A 12,798-nucleotide genomic window follows, 5' to 3' on the forward strand; every position below is an offset into this window, starting at 1 on the left:
AATTGGCACAGGGGGATCAGAAGGGGATGAATTGGCACAGGGTGATCAGAAGGGGATAAATTGGCACAGAGTGATCAGAAGAGGATAAATTGGCACAGAGTGATCAGAAGGGGATAAATTGGCACAGTGTGATCAGAAGGGGATAAATTGGCACAGAGTGATCAGAAGGGGATAAATTGGCACATGAGTGATCAGAAGGGGAATAATCTTTAAGAATCTTTTTTTTCTAGATTCTCCTCCTTTAAAATTGGGTGCGTCTTATACGCCGAAAAATACGGTACTTTGTATTTTCATTGACCAGTTAATAGATGTAGAAAAGAACCGGTGACAAATCCCCCCAGATTTAAATGTAAACTCAACAAAGTCTGGATCAATATCTAAGGCGTTCTTTAGGGATAACCAGTGTTGACCAATAACTTAAATATGTCATCCAACAAATGACAATTTTATTTTTCACCTGAAAACTATTGTATACCTGGTGAATGTGTTTACACACAGTGTGTGCAGTGCTGTGTGCAGGTAGTGTTCACTCTACACTGGACACACTAGCAAGCAACAATGTGAAATAAATATCTCCTGGTTTTAAAAATCCACATTTTGTGTCTTTATATGCTAACCATTAAACAAACAAGTATAACTGCAATATAATTTACTCCTGTAGCACAAACCTCTCATCTTGAAAGTCAACCTTAACTACCATTAGTCTGACTACACAAATATGACCTTGTAGAAGTGCCTTTACCCGCTTACAAACATTTCTATTGAAATCCATTGGATGTTTGCAAGTGTTTACAAGCATTTAAAAATGCTTCCGTTGAAAACAAATTAAACTGTTTACAGGCATTTAAAGGCTTTTATAAACCCTTCCATTGAAAACTAAATCTGAAAAATTTGGTTTAAACATCTAGAAATGCTTAAAAACGCTCATAAATGTCTTTCCTTTCCTTATATGATGCCTGTCTGCCTAGGAATAGGTTAATCCCTTTGCTCCTCCTACTTTCAAGAATGTGACTTAATAAATAAAGGTAACCCCTGTACCTAATCTAATTAGTCATCCTTAAATAATAAGGATGGGATCCCATGTTGGCATGGAGCATATCAGGAAAGGAATCCTGAACCCTACACCTGCTCCCCCCACTACCACCTTCTCTTCTCAAGACATAGCCACCTAATTTAGAGATAAAATTGACAAAATCAGACATGATGTCTCTGCTCACTGTGCCACTCCATAGATACCTACCCCTTCCAGTCTCCTTTCTTCTCCCATCATCTCCATCCACTACTTGTCCGCTTGATCCAATTCCCTCTGATCTACTCCGCGCCCATTTCTCCATCCTGGCCCCCACCGTATCTGAACTATTCAACCTCTCCCTTTCTACTGATATCTACTTATCCACTTTCAAACATGCCATTATTCTCCCAATACTGAAGAAACCCTCACTAGACTCCTCCCTACCTTCTAGCTACTGTCCTATCTCCCTTCTCCCATGTTTCCGAACTTCTTGAGCGCCTTGTCTGTAAAAGACTCACCGATTACCTGAGCACCAACGTTCTCTTTGACCTTCTCCAGTCTAGCTTTGGAGCTGCCCATTCCAGCCCTTTCTAAAGTGGCCAATGACCTCATCAAAGCTAAGTCACAAGGCAACTTTTCCCTCCTCCTTCTTGTTGATTCTTCTAATCCAAATCATGCGCTTATTTGGTATTCATGACACTGCTCTCTCTTGGTTTGTTTCCTATCTGTCTGACCGCTCCTTTCAAGTTTCTTTCAATGGTAATTCCTCCTCTCCTACTCTCCTCCCTGCTGGTATTGCCCAAGGGTCAGTCCTTGGACCGGTTCTCTTTTCTCTGTACACCTCCTCTCTTGGTAGTCCCATATTCTCCTTTGGTATACAGTACCAACTGTATGCTGATGACACTCAAATCTATCTGTCCACCCCTGACTTGTCTCCCTCAGTCCTGGATAAGGTTTTTGGCCTGTTGGCCATCTCATCATGAATGACTGACAGATTTCTGAAACTCAACCTGGATGAAACCGAACTCATCACCCCCCCTCCCCCTCACATTCCAAATCTCCCCCTGACTTATTTCTATATGTTAACAACACTGTTATTTGTCCCTCCCCTTAGGCATGCTGTCTTGGCGTCACCTTTGATTCAGAACATTTCCAGGTCCTGTCAATTTCACCTGCACAACATCTCCAAAATCCACCCCTGCCTGATCCCAGAGACCACCAAACTCCTTGTACATGCTCTTATCTCTTGTCTGGACTACTGTAACATCCTCCTCTCTGGTATTCCACTAACCCGACTCCCTCCCCAACAATCTATCATGAATTCTGTAACAAGACTCATCCAAACTCATCCATCCTTCCCACTGCTCCTCTTCTCTGCTGCATCTCTTTGTAGTTTCCTTCATTGGCTTCCATTTCACCTTGGAATTAAATTCAAGTTCCTGTGCTTTACCTTCAAACAGTTCTTGCCCCACCCACCTTTTTGACCTGGTAGAAAAATACTCCCCTAGCTGATCTTTTCACAATGACCTACTACTGACTTCCTCATTCATAACCTCATCACATGCACAGCTCCAAGATTTTTCTAGAGCTGCCCCAACTCTCTGGAATTGTTTTCCTCATGCTATTCGGCTTCCTCCTACTTTCTACTTTCCTCATTTAAAAAATCACTCAAAACCCATTTTTTCAAACTTGCCTACCTGTCTACTTTTGTCTCCTAAAACCCTCACTACTTCCCATCATTCCATATCCCCCTCCTATTGTGTGATACTTCCTCCACCTCCTAGATTTTAAGCTCTTTGGGGCAGGGTCCTCTCCTCCTCCTATGTCACTGTCTGTATCTGTCTGTCATTTGCAACCACTATTTACTGTACAGCATTGTGTAATAAAATGTGGCGCTTTATAAATCCTGTTTATTAAAAATATTATTAATGTTAGGTAAGAATTCAATTTTCCAAAGAATTGTATCACTAATGGATTTAGGGCCCAACAGAGGCCTGTAATTGCTGAGATGGCAGAGATATTATCTTTTAAGGTGTTAAGGCTGAGCCCCATAATTAAGCCTTTCTGTAGAAATTCCAATGTATGCTGCACCTGTAGCTGGGTTGCTTATAGGTAAGGGAGGTCATAAATATTTGAAATTGTTGCCACACAATGTTGTTGGTAGAACTAGTACAGAACTATCTTGCCTTCATGAGCGTTTGGACTACAGGTTCAATCCAAGGCTTATTAACCTCTTCATAACCATGCCCATACCCATGCCATCAGGCTTAGTTTCTTGAGGTCAGGTGGAACAGAGGGCCTTGTGAGAGGAGATTTCTGTGGGCTTGATGTTGAAGAGGGGTCCATATGCTCAATTGTCGCGAGACTAGATACCAAGGGCGTTTCCCCGGTTGGGAATGATCCCTAGTGCTTATTGGTTTACAGTATTGGTTCTTTTAGTAGTAGTCTTAGAAACAGTATCAGTAGCTACTAGAAACAGTATCAGTAGTAGTAGTAGCAGTATCAGATGCTACTGTGGATCAGTAGCATCAGGGGAAATGCATAAGGCTTACTGGAACTGTCTGTTCATGGTCAGTGCATCTGAACCCAGGGCTTGACAGTAAGGGAATCTCGATATGAAATTCTCCAGTTTGTTAATAAAAATTATTGTAATTTTATATATATACCGCATGGTGATCTAAATGGCTGGTTAAATCTGACCTTAAAAGTTCCCTATTTTGTTTTTTTAAACCGTCATTTTTTTGTATTCTCCAGTTTGTGATTCCCTGATAGATTGTCCCTGTAGATTGCAAAGAGGTGGATCAGATTTTCTTGCAGCCAATTTATAATTGGGGTTCTTCTCTCAGTACATGTCTGCTGTTTGTGCCAACCCGATTCCTCACATATGCAACAGCTGTGATGTCAATACTCAAACGAACCCATTTGCCCTGTATTTAGATCTTGGAAGGCTATGAGGCAATGATATGCTTATTATAGTTCTAGCACAGTAAAAATGTGTCTACTGAGTTGCTCCAGGACTCTTGCGCAATTTGTCCTTGACAGAATACTCCTCATCCTTCCTTGCTGGCAATTGAGGTAATGCTTACCCACTTGATGGGGAGAAGAGAGTGACAATTGGGAAGGTTCTGTTTGTCTAGCCACTATAGTAGGCGGGACTTCATTTCTTGGGTAATGAAAATTTACTCAATTCTGCTGCTCTAGGAAGCCTATCTGGAAATGAAACATTCTCCACTGGGCCTATGTTGTCATTGGGAAAGTATAGGCAATTGTTCCTACAGTTTTTAGAGAGTGCCAATCTGCTGGTTGAGTCTGATCCTCTGCTTTTACTTCTCGTAAGCACAGATAGAGGATACATCTTGTTTGTTGGGACTAGGACTAAAATATACAAACAAAAGATTATTGTTTCAGCAACATAAAAAAAACAGCAACAAAAATGGGTGTGCCACCTACCTTCTCTATCTAGGCTAAGGTATGGCTCAGAGTGATAAATAAAGTGTAATAAATAGAAGTGTTAAAAGCTCCACCCCATAAGTACAAAGTAAAAAATAGTATATGATTTAACTGGCCTGAAGCAGTTTGAACAGTACCTAAATTGCAACGTAAGCACTTATCAGCCTATTCACACTAACCATAAGGTTAACACATACAAATGCAGGAAGACTTACCAATCTGGCAATATAGAAACAAGGTAGACAGAGAGGTTTGGCAAAGAAACAATATATATTTCATAGGATAATGAAATAGTACAAAATTGCAATACTTAGTGTATGCACAATAATTGTGGCTGGACTATAGTATTTTTGGTCCAACACTTGGTTGCTAGAAACAGATCACCTACTAGGTCACTTTTATACATCCAAATATTGCATCATACGTGACAACCAATGTATACGAGCAACAGGAGGGTTACACGCAGCCTAATAACACGACACGTTTCACCTTTCGTAAGCTTTCTCAAATATATCAGTATATCTTAAGGTTCTTTTTGGGATCAACATAAAATAATGTGTAAGGAGATATTTTTTCCTATGTAGCAGTTCAATATTTGATGCAAAATTAACATTATAACATATAATTAATGTAATCAGGTATGAATCATATATACCAACAAATGAACATAAATTATTCAAGAAAAACCATGAACATACATTGCATCCTATGATATCGGTTGTTAATTACCCTAAATATATATTGCTCTAATATGAGGTACGTAAACAGTGCAAATTCAAAAAACTTACATTGTCCAGAGTGAAAGACATTTGGTGTAGGTCATCTATTTTGATAGGAAGTATAGGTTCTCAGATAGCTGAGATTCTGTATATAACAATAAAATATTGTTACTAGAAAATGGTCTATTATTATTAAATAGATAGATTTGATTGAGGTGGATTCAATATTTACCTGGTCCCAGGAGTCTGTATGGTAACCAATAGGGGCTGCTGCCATAGCCCAGCTATCAGGAACAATATATTGGGAGAGAGTTCACAGATGTCTGCTAGTCTCTGCATAATAAAAATGTATAGAGTTACTAATAAATGCCTGATGGCTACATAGTAGCACTTTGGAAAAGTTTCCAAATATTTGCACTGGTTCTAAAAAAGGGTATCTTAGTTGGTCCCAGGAGAAATCCTATGTAAGCAGAGTGAGCCTCAGCTTGCCTCTGTGTAGTTGTGGCGCAAAATAGAGATTCCTAGTGCCTCCTCGTGGCACCTAGGGGTTTCCCTGCATCATGGCTAGAGAGAGCCCTGCATGTTGCTATGGACACAACAGTTACGTCCATCCCGTGCACAACATAGTGAAAACTGGTTCGCCCCCTCTGATTGGCTGCACAGTAGATCGGTGCCGCTCAGAGGAAAAGCCAACATAGGTGGGTGGTTATAAACAGGCTGATTCACCAAGCAAAATCGGAAGCTCGCTCTCGTATTCGGGATCCAAAGTCCGAGATCAATTTATCAACCAAATCCAAGGTGCTGGCGTACTCGCACAGAAGTCATCAACTGAAGCAATCTCTTCCATTGATATGCAAAGCCCGGCAGTTTAACACTGGCGAGCTTGCATTAAACTCACTGTTCCCCTAAAAAGCATTCTTTCCAATGGCACACATATTACCCTTAGCCCTAAAAAAATGTTTGTGCTGTTCAAATGTTTAAAACATCTATATGCGCTAAGAAATATGCATATTTTAAAATGACTTTCCTGTTAGGCAAGAGTTAACAGAGTTCAGCTCTTCTACTATTTAGATAGGCGCCTATCTAAACGCTTACGATGCCTGATCGGAGGAGCCACCTGGGGGTAAATATTGCGACTTTATAATTATATACTTCAATAATTATATACATAAATATATAAAAGTGTAATTCCTTTAGTTATTGTAATAAAAATAAATAAGTAAATATATATATATAATTATATATAATTAATAATAAAAAAAATATAATATCTATATAATTATTGTAGTATATAAATATATATGTATCTAAATATAAATATATATATATATTTTACTGGTGTACAAATCTAAAGGATCATATCAATAAATGATTATGAAATGTCCAATTGCAAAGAAAAAAAAAAAACAGCCAATTTTGACAGACTGCGCAAGTGCTAATTGCAAGCGAATTTCTATCACCTGTGAGCTTAAATTTGAGCATATATAGGGTGTTGTTTAACTTGCTTTTTCCTTGGAGGGGCTGTTGTTTTGTGTGTTATCCTAATTAATCTATGTTGCTGCATTTGATACTTTGCTTACCCTTTGGCACAATAGCTTCTTTTTTTTTCAACTGTGAATGTTTCAATGTCCATTTTGCAATTTTGAAGTCAATGTTAATGCTATGTTATTGTGTTTGTGGCCATATTGTTTGATTGCAAAATTCTGCCTTTATTACCACTTTGAAATGTTTGTCCTGCATAAATATTTTCTAATCGTTTTCCACCCTTGATATGTCAAAATTGCATATTGGTTTGGTAAGTATTTTTCAAATGCAATATTTTTTGGGCCATTTTTGAACTATATTGGCTTTACATGGAAGTATGGGTTTACATGTGTTTTGTTTGTTCTTTTTAATTTTTTTGTCATGTGAATTTAGTGATGTGTATGGTTTTTTTTTGTTTTTAATGTGTTTTTTAGATTTTAATGTGACCTTTTAGCAAATGTTTCTTTCGAATAAAGTTGTTTGTAAAATGTTGTCGTTTGTTATTTGGGGGTTTGTTGTTATGTGACCTCCTTTCCAATCTCCCAGGACACACAGTTTAAAAAGTCAATTGCGATTGTTTTTAAGCTGTTCCTTTCTCTGAATTGTTTGAAAAGCTAAAAACAGCTCAATTGTCTTGTTAAAACTCAGTTGTTTGATGCACAAAGTTGTGTGCCAAACTTCGGGAGTGTGTAGCTCATAGTTGTTCGCCAAGGCGGGCTCGCGTTTTATTAGTTAAAAAAACTTTTGCACAGTCCTCATTCAGGTAAGTTTTTATTTTTTTGTGTATATTGCTTGTTTTGCTTCATGTGCAGTCATGCATGCATGCATGTATGTATAGACATGAGTGCACTTGAAACAAAACATGTATGCAATTAAATGTGTGTACATATACATAGAAAAGAGAAATTATAGGAAGAAATAGGCAAAGAGGGCTTTGCTTCTGGTTAAAAGAAGTAATCCACCTTTATGTGCTTCTACTACCAAGCTGAGGTGAGTAAGTCAATATATATAGTGGGCCAAGATCTAAAATGCCATTCTAGCCTGCAGAAACCTCCTCAAGGGATGGAAAAGCAAGAAAATGTTTGGCACTAAGTGGATTTAGCCCTGGAACTTTTATATACTAGTACTATTTGTTTTGTGTAAACACCTAAATAATGCATACACTGCAGTATTTAATGAGCATTAAGTTAAGCAACAACACAACATCTGTTCATTTCTAAGAGTGCCTGACCCTGCTTGTGAGCTTGGCAATCATTGTGGTTTGATGATAAGCTTTGCAACCTAGACCTTCTTCCATCACCATCAGGTGGTTAGAATGAGTATGCAACTCAGCTGGACAACTAATTGACAACCAGTTTGGACAGTAAGTGGAAGTGTGCTTGTATACAATAGTTCAGGGCCAAAGTGTTATGTCTCACCTATGGGGGAAACTTCCAGTTCAGCTCAAGCTGCATCGGAACAAAAGTTCCGATTCTTCAGTCCCCATAAGCAAGGCAGTGGGAGGAGGATTGGGTGAATAAATGGTTAATGTCCCAAAGTATTGCAAAATTACTGGGAAGAGGGATGTTATCTATGTAGAGGATCACATGGATGTTGTGGAGACATGTTACAATTATTGCACATTTAAAACACACAAGATAACAAGGTTTGCTAATAATTAACAATTATAATCAAACAATAAGGTAATAGCATAAGTGATACCACCTAAGTATTTAAACACATAAAGCAACGCAGAGATTATAAACAATATGTCTTAAGGTATACATACATAAATGTTATCAGATTGAATACAGAGATATTGTTACATTGAAAATATTCCTAAATGTGATGATGCTATGAATAACATTATATGGGGTCCCTTGTGTAGGGTGCAGTGACTCCACAATAGAAAAAAAATCATTTTCATTGTTTATGGTCTGATATTCAAATTGCTCAAACCTATAAAGTTTGAGCCTAATAAGGAGTCATGGAGGGGAGCAATAGAAGCAAGGAGAGAGGGAGTCCAAACCCCATAACCACCACTGTATTTTTGAGGCACTAGCAGGTGTCAGTAGGAAGGTTGGGGTAAAGGGCTCCCACCTAAAACACCATTGGAAGTCATACAGGGGGACATCGCTGTGTTCTGCTGTCATTCAGACCATTACTCCAACAAAGTAGGCAGCTGCACATGAGAAGAAAGAAAAAGAGGAGGAAAAAGAAGGAACACCAGATGTAAGGGGTTACCTTTAATTTATTGAGTAGGAGGAACAACCCATTTGTAGGCTTACTTAGAACTGTTAAGAAAACACCCTAAAAATTAATAAAAATGTATGGTCATAAATATTCTCGTATGAACCCCTAAAATAATTACAATTTTAAAGATCCAAACAAAAGCAAAAACAAAAGCAAATTTATAACAGAACAAAAATGGATGCTACGGATAAGCAGTTAATTTTTGCAAAATTACCTTCACTGTGAAATTATAGTTGTATTGTAGAATTTTTCTGCAAAAATGTTGTTAGTTTATGTGCATTTTCGCTTTGTAAGGAAATTGCAAAGCCTCAGAATGTGGTGTTATCACCAGGAAGGGTGTTGCAAGATGTTTTATTCTAAAGCATATAGTTTTTCTGTAACAAAAATGTAGATGGGAAAACACAGTTTTAAAGTCCCCACCAAGTTTATAAGTTAGTTGCAAAGCCTCTAAACATACTAATAAACATATTATTGATTTTACTTCAGTCCACTAGTCACTCTGACTCCCCTAGGATTTTTTTGTGACAGTAATATTATGTCTTTAATTTGTGACAATGGCAAGGGCAACATTTTCAGAAAACTTTTGGGAATGTAAGTTTTTTATTCTCACCTATCGCCAGTAGACACGGTAAAATGTAGATCATGTGTTGCTAACATAAAGGAAGTACATTTATAGAGTATTTAAATTCAAAACCACAAACACACAAAAAAAAAAGAATATTTTATATATATATATATATATATATATATATATATATAATGTTTCCCAAAATAGTTTCTAAGCTAATATATATTTTTAAACATTTGCACACATCATAAATTCATATTTAGGGGTAACTGGAAGATGTATGCCATTTGAAAGAATAATTTGCTTGCCAAAGAATGTTTTTAATGTAGCTCGCCAGGGTAAAGCTGCCGGATATCCGCGCCTAGAAGCGCTATATCATTTGAATTCATAAATGTTGGTAGAATATGCCAGCATATACTCGGTAGCTTAAAATGCATTGTTAAATAGGTCGGTTGGGTCAGATGTGCGAATACGCACGCGCGCCAACTCATGATTTGATACGCTTGATAGCGTAAATATACGCTTGATAAATTACCCACAGTGTGTTTTTTTTAATGTGCATAAGACCTGGGTTTTAAACCAACAGTAAAATAGTTAGCTCCTATAAGTCGTGTGAAATAATATTAGAAACAACTTACCGAATATGTAAAGGTATAAATATATATTATACACATATAAAGTGGATTAAAGAGAAAAATAGAAGCTTAAAAAATATATATGCATAATTGGAAGTAATGAATGCTGGGTTAGGAATAAATTAAAGATATTACAAAAATGCAAGTGAAAGATGCTTTTGCAATGTTTCCCTACACAGAGCTACACTTTGGATTCAATACAAGGCAATGTATATTTTGTCATTTCAAATCACTGACAACAGTAATAAGGAGCACTACAAAAGTGGTGGAAGCCATTTGTTAACTATTAAAATCATGCACATATATAACTGGCCAAACTTTAATGTGTGATCCATTTATTTTTGTTTTGATGAAAACCAAAACTGTGACAAGCCCCAACCATTTGCAAAAAAAGTGTTATTAATGTGTTGGTAAATGTACAAATATTTCAGTCTGGCTGAGAAGTGTGTAAAAAAATGAAAAGGAATAGAACACATGTCATAATTCAATGTGTTGCTGACAAAAATTGGCTTATATTCCAAAGACATGAATATTCTAATGGTTAGAAAGGCTAACACATTAAATATTGTGCTGCCATTGCTGTAAGTTGTGTCCATTTCCCATTGCAGAACAAAAAAAAAATGTATTTCCTGAAGATTTCAAATGAACAGGAAATTAATGTAATGAATGGGAAAACACAAAACATGTAAAATTAACCTATTATTGCTAACATTTACTCGGTGGGCCTTCAGCCTCACCTAGGTAAGGCCTGCATACAAACATTCTTATATATACAAAAAGTAAAGAAAAAAGATCCAAAAACATGAAAAGTTCATACTAGCATCAAACCACAGACCATCAAATTGCATATCACCTCATCACATGATACAACACCACCCAACAAAAAGCACATACATGTACAGGGGGATATTTTTTTTCAAAGGCCCGGCATTGAAACCTTTTTAACCTTCAAACCAGTTTGCACATTTCAGAGAGAAATTAGGCCACTGTCAATGGTTGGCAAGTGGCCAAATAAAGGTGCACCTGCTATGTCCACTGTGCTCTCTTGCTTCTAAATGCTAGTTTTCTCTGTTTGCCTTCTGTTCATTCATTACCAACCTTGACCTGTCTGACCTCTTTTGCCTGCTGCCTGGTCCAACCACTGCCTGGAACCCTGACCTTTGCCTGTCCCTGACCAAATTTTTGCTTGGGGTCATGGGATACCTTGCCTATTACCTGTGTATGACCTTCAGCTACAATTCTTGTCTATGTTTTTCGTTATTTACATTATCTAATAGTACTTAGTCACATTCAACTTGATTTGTTTTTCTAATGTTAAAAGTGTTTTGCAGTCTTCCAAGCTGCTTCATCAGTTCTTTAGATAGATGCAGTTTCTTTTCATTCTAAATAAACTGTCCCTGTGGAATTGTACTTTTATGTTTGGGGTGACAGCTGAAAATATTTAGGAGAGTTGACCAATCAAATAAGGTTCTCAGTAATCATTTCCAATTTTCTTCTAATGCCACATCCCAAATAATACTTAGTTGAAATAAGAGAACAAACGGGGAGTTTTTAGGCATATATTTTAGACAAAATACCTTAATTCATAAATAGATAAATAGAACAATAACAAATTTATTGACATATACACATGAGTTTTAAAGAGATTAAAACCATACATTGAGTAGATCTTAATATTTGACACGTTTCGTAGACAACTGTCCGATTCCTCAAGAATTAATTAAGATAATAGCCCCAGCGGCTTGATTACCCTCATACAATTACAGTCCCCTCAAAAATGGCATAAGGAGCTCATACCACGCGGCCGCAGAGTTCATCCAAGAATAGACTACTAGTAAGATATCTTAAAATCTTAATTATACCAGCCTATACCAGCCTCCTGGGTTATGTGATGGATGTATCCCAGGAGGCTGTGGATTTCCCCTTCAGTCTTTACCACTGCTGCACTTAGCCAACTTTTTATATTGTTAAAAATGTGGTGATATGCCTGCTTTAACAGTCCTCTTTAAATTATCAATGAAACAACAAAGAAAAATTATATAAAGGTCTATTTGCAGTGGATGGGATATTCCCTAAAACATTCCCTGGTGGAGAAACCTCCACATCCATGTGTTATAATGGCAGTAATGATTCTCCGACAGGGAATGTTTTAGTGAATGTCAGATTCACTGCTTTAGAAATAAACCCCATAATGTTGTCATCAAAAGTATGTTGCACAGACGAATAAATATCACAATATTTGCAAATTTAGGAATTTCAAATTAGGGATAGGAAAGTGTTAATTTCAGTGTGAAAATGACTCAGTGAAGTTTGAAATCATTATTAGTTGACACAAAAACATCAGACAATAAAATAATGCACAGTACTAGTTGTTATGCTTAGCTAGAGATAGAGGAAGCAGCCAAATACTAATCTGCACTGTTAGTTCAGAAGCGGAACACCAATTCTATCAAACATGATGTGAGAAAAATAGAGCCAATAAATCATTTAGCCGTCTTTCTAAAATATAAGAAATATGGCTGCAGGCTGAATAAACATCAGGCAAGCATTTGAGATGACATTTCCAAACCAAGCAGTATAACCATCAGATAATGCATGACAGAGATAAATGCAAAAATTAAACCACTGTTTCAATTTCTATCACAGCATTTGGCATGT

At 37.1% G+C, this 12,798-nt stretch overlaps 1 long non-coding RNA gene across 2 annotated transcripts in view; it reads right to left on the reverse strand.

Moving 5' to 3' along the window:
• LOC140339784 (uncharacterized) overlaps positions 1 to 8,206 on the reverse strand; it is a 34,816-nt gene extending 26,610 nt beyond the window's left edge. The window contains exons 1-4 of one of the 2 annotated variants that reach the window (XR_011922548.1): positions 8,124 to 8,206; positions 5,414 to 5,514; positions 5,251 to 5,326; positions 2,060 to 4,387 (exon numbers count right to left, since the gene is read on the reverse strand). This is a non-coding gene — a long non-coding RNA (uncharacterized lncRNA). Of the gene's footprint in view, positions 1 to 2,059; positions 4,388 to 5,250; positions 5,327 to 5,413; positions 5,515 to 8,123 lie in introns of those variants that run through there. The other variant, XR_011922547.1, reaches the window with a different exon arrangement.
• Between the last annotated feature and the right edge of the window lie 4,592 nt (positions 8,207 to 12,798).

This window comes from Pyxicephalus adspersus, chromosome 10 (assembly GCF_032062135.1).
Source record: "Pyxicephalus adspersus chromosome 10, UCB_Pads_2.0, whole genome shotgun sequence".
Lineage (NCBI taxonomy): Eukaryota > Metazoa > Chordata > Amphibia > Anura > Pyxicephalidae > Pyxicephalus > Pyxicephalus adspersus.